At 34.6% G+C, this 6,735-nt stretch overlaps 1 pseudogene; it reads right to left on the bottom strand.

The window, feature by feature from the left end:
- Positions 1-3,130: 3,130 nt before the first annotated feature.
- Positions 3,131-4,052, bottom strand: LOC129488453 (olfactory receptor 4A8-like; annotated as a pseudogene).
- Positions 4,053-6,735: the final 2,683 nt, after the last annotated feature.

The raw sequence follows: 6,735 nt of genomic DNA, 5'->3' as shown, positions 1-6,735 counted from the left end.
TTAATGCCATCCCCCCTTGGTGCTGTCAACATGACAGTGAGTTCTCATGAGGTCTTGTGATTTATAATTATGTGTTACTTTCCCTTTTTGCTCCTGCTGCTGTCTACTAAGACGTACCTGCTCCCACTTTGCCTTCCACCATGATTGTAAATCTACTGCGGCCTCCCTGGAAGTCAAACGGATGCCAGAATCCTTCTTCCCGTACAGCCTGTGGAACAATGAACTAGCAAAGCCACTTTTCTTTACAAATTCCCCAGTTTCAAGTATGAATAATTTTTTATAGCAATGCAAGAATTAACTACTACAAGGAATGTCAAAAAATGTGATAGTACACTTCTTAATTTTGGGATGTAGTCATTAATGCTGAGACATAAATCTGCTTAAGTTTCAGTGGAAAGCTGAAGTATTTAATAAGTAACTCTAATCATGCAGAAATTGAACCCCAAACTTTTTTTCACCCCTCTGCACTGGTAAGCTTCTAATATTTCTACTCACTCTTTCAAGCTATCATCTATTTTGGGAATTAGAAGGGAGAAATTAATGTAGTCTCAACATGCCTCTGTGCAATTCAGTAATAAGATAAATATTTGAGTTGTGAGAAAACTCATAGTCAGTAGACTTACATTACAAAAAATACAAAAAGATTAATTTCTTCAGCACAGAGAAAGCAATATTACTTGAATATCAAGTTTATCAAAATAATGAAGATCGAAATAATATACACAAAATAATAATTCTCTTGATTTATAAAATTAATGGTTTAAGGTGAGATTAGTAATATATTCTGGAGTTTATAACATGTAGCAGTGGACTATATAAAACAATTTTATAGTGCTGTGGGATATAAGTAGAATTACAGTCTCGAAACATTTTTCATTTCTATTGAGAAACTGAATGCTGCCAACAGCCAGCTTGGAAGTGGATCCTTCCTCAGCCAAGCCTGCATATGAGACTGTAGTCCCAACCAGCACCTTGATTAGTCTATAGCCAATTCTGTTATTTTTCACACCTTACTTTCTGCAAGGTTTAGTGCCTTTTCCCCCTTTCATCAATAAAACTAGATTCAACAGGAAAATTCTACTTGGAAATTTAAATGTTTCCTTGTAAAAATAGGGTATGAAAATTATCCTTTATAGCTTAAACAATTAAAAACGTGATACTTCAAATGCTGAAACATGGCATTACTAGGCTTTCAATGTAAACTGCTGTTAACATTTTTGTAGAAAAAATTGATTTAACACAGTTTTAACAGACTTTCCTGAGAACATGCCATTTTCAAAACACAAAATTTCATAATAATAAAAACTCTATAATATTTCACAGTCACAGTTTTATAAATCTATTTAAATGACAGTAGACTAGGTACTTTTCTGACCATATATATATCTACTAGTATGTTTCCTGAAATAATTTTTAGATTTATAAGTAAAATCCTATATTATGCTTCCAGAACATAATAGGTATTGGTTACTTTACACTCTAGCACACTTGACATGATCTGGAATTTTATTCTCTAATCAAATATAAATGAAAGTAACTATACACCTTTATTAATATATCATATAAAAATAATAACCCATAAACTAAGATTATACATCTATTGGTGTATTTGTTATACATGTAATATGGAACATGTTTTTCATCTGGCAAATGGAATAAGAAAACAAATTAGGTTGTATATTAAAACCAATTATACATTTTATATACTGACACATTTCTATGTGCGTTAGCTTAATTTTTCCAATTAGAATTTGTCCAATAAAATCACTGGTTTTTAAGACATTCACTACATTTCAACATATCACAGAAATTTTTAATAAATGTCTCTCATCAATGGTTTCAAATACTAACATCTTGGTCCAGAAAAGCAATGCTTCTTTCACTGAGGGTTGCCATAGATACCTCATTCCTCTATGTGTCCTCATAAAACACAGGAATATACATGCTTAATCCATGGATATAGAATTAATTCCTAGTGTCTATAGTTTCCATAGTTCCACACAGTCTTCTCATTATCTCAGTCTTTAGAGGAGTATGGCACTATCCAAAGCAGATGACAAAACTATAATAATGCTTTAACATAGTGACAATATTTACTGTGAAAGGTGATTGAATATTCTCACCTGCTGGAAAATTTCTTCATAGAAAAACAAAAAGACTGTCTTTGCTTGGCTATGTAAAAGTTGTCCTAATTAGTGAAAATTAACCTGGGCAATATCCTTATTATGTGACACAAGTATCAACACTAAACTTTGTTACTTGAACATTTCCTCAATTATGGTGAAGCAACCATAAGTACTTCACTGTGATTAAGGATTTATAACATTCATGTACCTGGCTATTAAGCTTTTTACCTAACAAGAACAATGCTGAGATTTAACTTTGTGGAAGATCCAATGACAGAGCTTTTGCACAGAGAGAAGAACTCTTTAGTCTTTCAGTTGTTCAACTAGCATATCCCTAAGACCACTTCTTTCCTAAGTAAAAGCATGTCTCTATATCTCTCCAATCTCATCCCAGGAAATTGAGACCTTTCACTCACTTTTACAAGCAATGGTAGATATTTCAAGAGAATATTACACCTAGAGGACTGGATACCAACTGAAGACATACTCTATCTTGGACAGAAATTTAACTTTTTTGATATCTCCTGGGTTGTTCTATCAGAAAAATAATTCTTCCATTTATATGTGTAGACACAGTCTATGAATTTTACATCAACAATATTTTAGAAAGAGACAGTAAGGCCATTATAGATTAGTTAAGATATTTGGAACAAATTCAAATGAAGTAACCTCTCTGTATACTTTTTTTCTTACAAAATCAACAGAGGTAAAAGACTTGATTCTTGCTAGGAAGAATAGCTAAATGACAAGTAATGTGAAATGCCTGTAATATAAAAAGAATAATCTTAAAGTAAATTGAATAAGAAATTTTGAGTTTCACATTACGAAATATTTTGGTAAGGCAAGTAATATTTCATCCAGAATTAAGGAAAACCAGCCCAGGTTCTCTTCACTAAAAATGTTCCCAGTAAGGAGGGCCTTACCCTTCCTGTTAGAAAGTCCTTGGAAGACCTTGTCTACGTACCTCATCTACAGGAGGATGTACGTTCTTTGTCTAACTATAGTTAACTTTTACACAAGACTTTTTCTATAGCATTTCTCATTTCTGAGTTTCTCAACGTGTATATAAAAGGGTTCAACATGGGTGTGATAACTGTATAAAACACAGTCATGAATTTATCAATAGGAAAGTTTGAAACAGGTCTCACATATATGAAAATACAGGGAATATAAAACAGGAAAACCACGGTAATATGAGAGCTGCAGGTAGACAGGGCTTTGCACCTCCCTTCCTGACTGTAAGTTTTAAGGGAGTTTAGGATGACCCCATAGGAGATTATTAGAAGGGTGAAGATGACCATGCAAATTGCTCCACCATTGAAAACCACAGTGAGGCCTATCAAGTAGGTGTCAGTGCATGCCAGTTCCAATAATGGGTACATGTCACAGAAAAAGTGGTCATTGACATCGGGGCCACAGAAAGGGCCACAATGACATTGGGTACACAACAACAATTTGAAATAAAGAGTGTAAAAAACCTCCAGTCACCGCCAACACCAAGAGAAGAATACAAACTTGACGATTCATGATGGTCAAATAGTGCAGTGGCTTACAGATGGCCACATAGTGATCATAGTCCATGCCCGCCAGAAGGAAGATGTCAGTACCACCAAACAAGTGTTCTATAAATAGCTGGCCCATGCAAGCTTGAAAGGAGATAGTCTTTTTATCACAGAGTAAGTCTGTAATCAATACAGGAGAAATGGTGGTGGAATACATAGCATCTACAAATGACCGGCAGGCAAGGAAGAAATACATTGGGGAGCCCAAGGAAGGGCTGGCAATAATAGTCACCACAATGAGCAAGTTCCCCACCATTGACACAATATATATGAGTAAAAACATGACAAATAATGCATTTTGCACATCAGGATCCTGAGAAAAGCCCAGAAGGACAAATTCTGTAATATTTTTATTCTGTCTCATTTTTTTCTTCTTTCAGGCTTGCATCAGATGTGAGAGCTCAAGAAAACATGACCTTTAATGAAGTAGTGAACAGGAATAAGATTACATCCATTGTATCACAGAGCACATCTTCATTGTTGTATCCTGCATAGTGATTTACACACAATAAACATTTAGTAAGTCTCTCATCCAAACAGCACATCATCCCTTAACAATTCTATTTCTCCTCAAAGATTTTAGTTTCAGCTACAGCTAAAGGCTTCTGCCTCTATGTTTTCGTGAGTATTCTATACAGAGGAAGAGTTAAAGTCCCAACAGCCACTCATAATTTCATAACTTCTTATTTAAAACATTTTTCTGGGCACAGAATCAGCTGTGATGAATAGCCAACGGGTCCTTGGTCTCAAGAAAATTACTCTCTGCTAGTGGTAATAAACTCTAAATAAATAAATCAATGTAGATTTAGTCCTTTATGTTTGTATTTCTGGTATCTTTATATGATCTGTATAGCACCAAGAATAACATCTTCTGAACTATCTCACTCAGTACTCTCGTCCTCTACTGTCAGACTTCATGCATTCTTGCCTCAAAGGATATTCAGTCTTCATTAGTCTTTCATTAAATGCCAAAAGACAGGACTCTGAATGTATAAATGCTATGATATTATTTATTACATTGTTCCCTGTAGCAATTACTTAATCTGACTCATTGTCCAACTTATAAGGAGCTGTGATTCTCTCTGTTCTATCCTTGCCTATATTCCAATTTTTATAATGCTTACATACAATATTCTGGTTTTCAGCAATTAACTTGAACTCAAGTGAACTAACTCGTGACATCACCAACTACCAAATATGCCATGAGTATTTTTTTCTGAGCTCTTGGGAGAAGCTAGGTAGTGAGACAGGAGAAAATAGACACTGTAGAAAGGCGTACAGAGCAGTGGGACATGGTTTTATTTATAACACTATTTAGATTTCAAGAGTACTCAAAAATAGAATCTTAGTTACCAGATTCCAAAAACAAGCATACTGTAAGAGAAATTCCATGTTCAGTGTAAGAAGGCTTGGATTTGAGTCATTTTCTGAATGCATTTACAAGTCTGTCTCAGTTTGCTCCCTGAAAAACACTGGGATTAAATTTGAGAAATTCAGAATCCTTTCTAGTCAACCATCTACAAAACTATTAGCGTACCTCTCCTTTATGGTATTCTGTTGAAATTTTTTCATTTTTTATAAATTTATAATTAAATAAGAATGTCCAAGCTCATGATTCTTACATGAAAAATGGTAGTCGTGAGATTTCATGATTACAGTGAGTAAATAATGACTATAAGTTTCTCACTGAGTATGCACCCACTTAAGATCCAGGACATCTTTAGAGAGAAAGTGTAGCACATGTTGAATAATGTGGATACTGGAGCCACACTGCTTCAGCTACAACTTCAGCTTCACTATTTTTTATGAGATTTTGGGCCATTTAGTGAAGCCCTCTCTCCCTTACTTTCATCATTCTTAGAATGGAGATCCCAATAGTCCTTACCTCTTAGAGTTGTTTTATTAAAACTAAGTAAAGTGCCTAGAACACTGGCTGGCACCTGGGAAGGGCTCAAAAAATGATAGCTACTATTAGTGTTCTTGAATGCTTCACTGTGAACATAGAATCAAAACAAATCGTGCAGATCTTTGTCAACATTAAAAGATTTATAGAAATAGTCCAGAAAAAAAATAATAAGAGACTCATAATTCAGGAAAGCCTTTTGGGGGCACACAATAAAATTGTATGCCTTAGAAAATAATGATTTAATTATATAAGCAGTAATTTTACCAGTGATGGAATGTATCCTGATGAGAAGCAAGCAGAATTATAGTGAAAAAGTTGGACCCACCATTGGGGAGAGCTCAGGAAAGGAAAAGAAGGCTAAAATCAGAAAACAGAGAAATTGTAGTTAGTAAATGAGTATTCACAAGCTATAAGAAGATTAATGAGATGATTAAGTGAGGCTAGAATTCTTTTAAAATCTTCTCCAGAAAGATCCCATTTATTGAGGAAATACTGGAAGTGTAAACTCCTGTGGGTTACCGGGGTGACTCAGGAAGCTTTTTGGGGTAGGCATAATAAACACAGACAGGATCATAGTTAAAAAAAAAACAAAAACAAAATTCAAAGGAAAAAAGAACACATTGTTCCTCAAAGCCTCTAGATCTGACAGTTAAAGACAAACTTAAATTACAGAGAACAATGAGACAAGTACAGATACAAACCCAAACCTTCTGATTACTCACTGCTGAGGAAAATGGCAAAATTACTAAATCTCAGATGTAGACAGGATGATTTCATTTACTTAAATCTGGCAGTGGAAGAGGACATGTGTGCAGAGAGAGTTTGAGCTGTCTCTAGAAGCCAGCTGTGATGAACATTCCACATGTCCCATTCACATTAACACTTCCAGCTGATTCCAGAGTTCTGTCACTGATGAAGCTATAGACTGATAGAGATGCACCTGCTGAAGAACGCAAGGGAACAATGCAGTCTATAGCGAATTATGTTATTTATTCACACCTTACTTGCTACAAGGTTTAGTGCCTTTTCCCTCTTTCATCATCAAAACTAGATTTCAACAGGATAATTCTTTTGTCAATTTAAATGTTTACTTGTATAAAATAGGGTATGTAAACTATCTTCTATAATTTAATTAATTAAA

Source organism: Symphalangus syndactylus, chromosome 1, assembly GCF_028878055.3.
Source record: "Symphalangus syndactylus isolate Jambi chromosome 1, NHGRI_mSymSyn1-v2.1_pri, whole genome shotgun sequence".
Lineage (NCBI taxonomy): Eukaryota > Metazoa > Chordata > Mammalia > Primates > Hylobatidae > Symphalangus > Symphalangus syndactylus.
The sequence above is the reverse complement of the archived record's forward strand: the minus strand, read 5'-3'. Positions and strand labels throughout refer to the sequence as shown.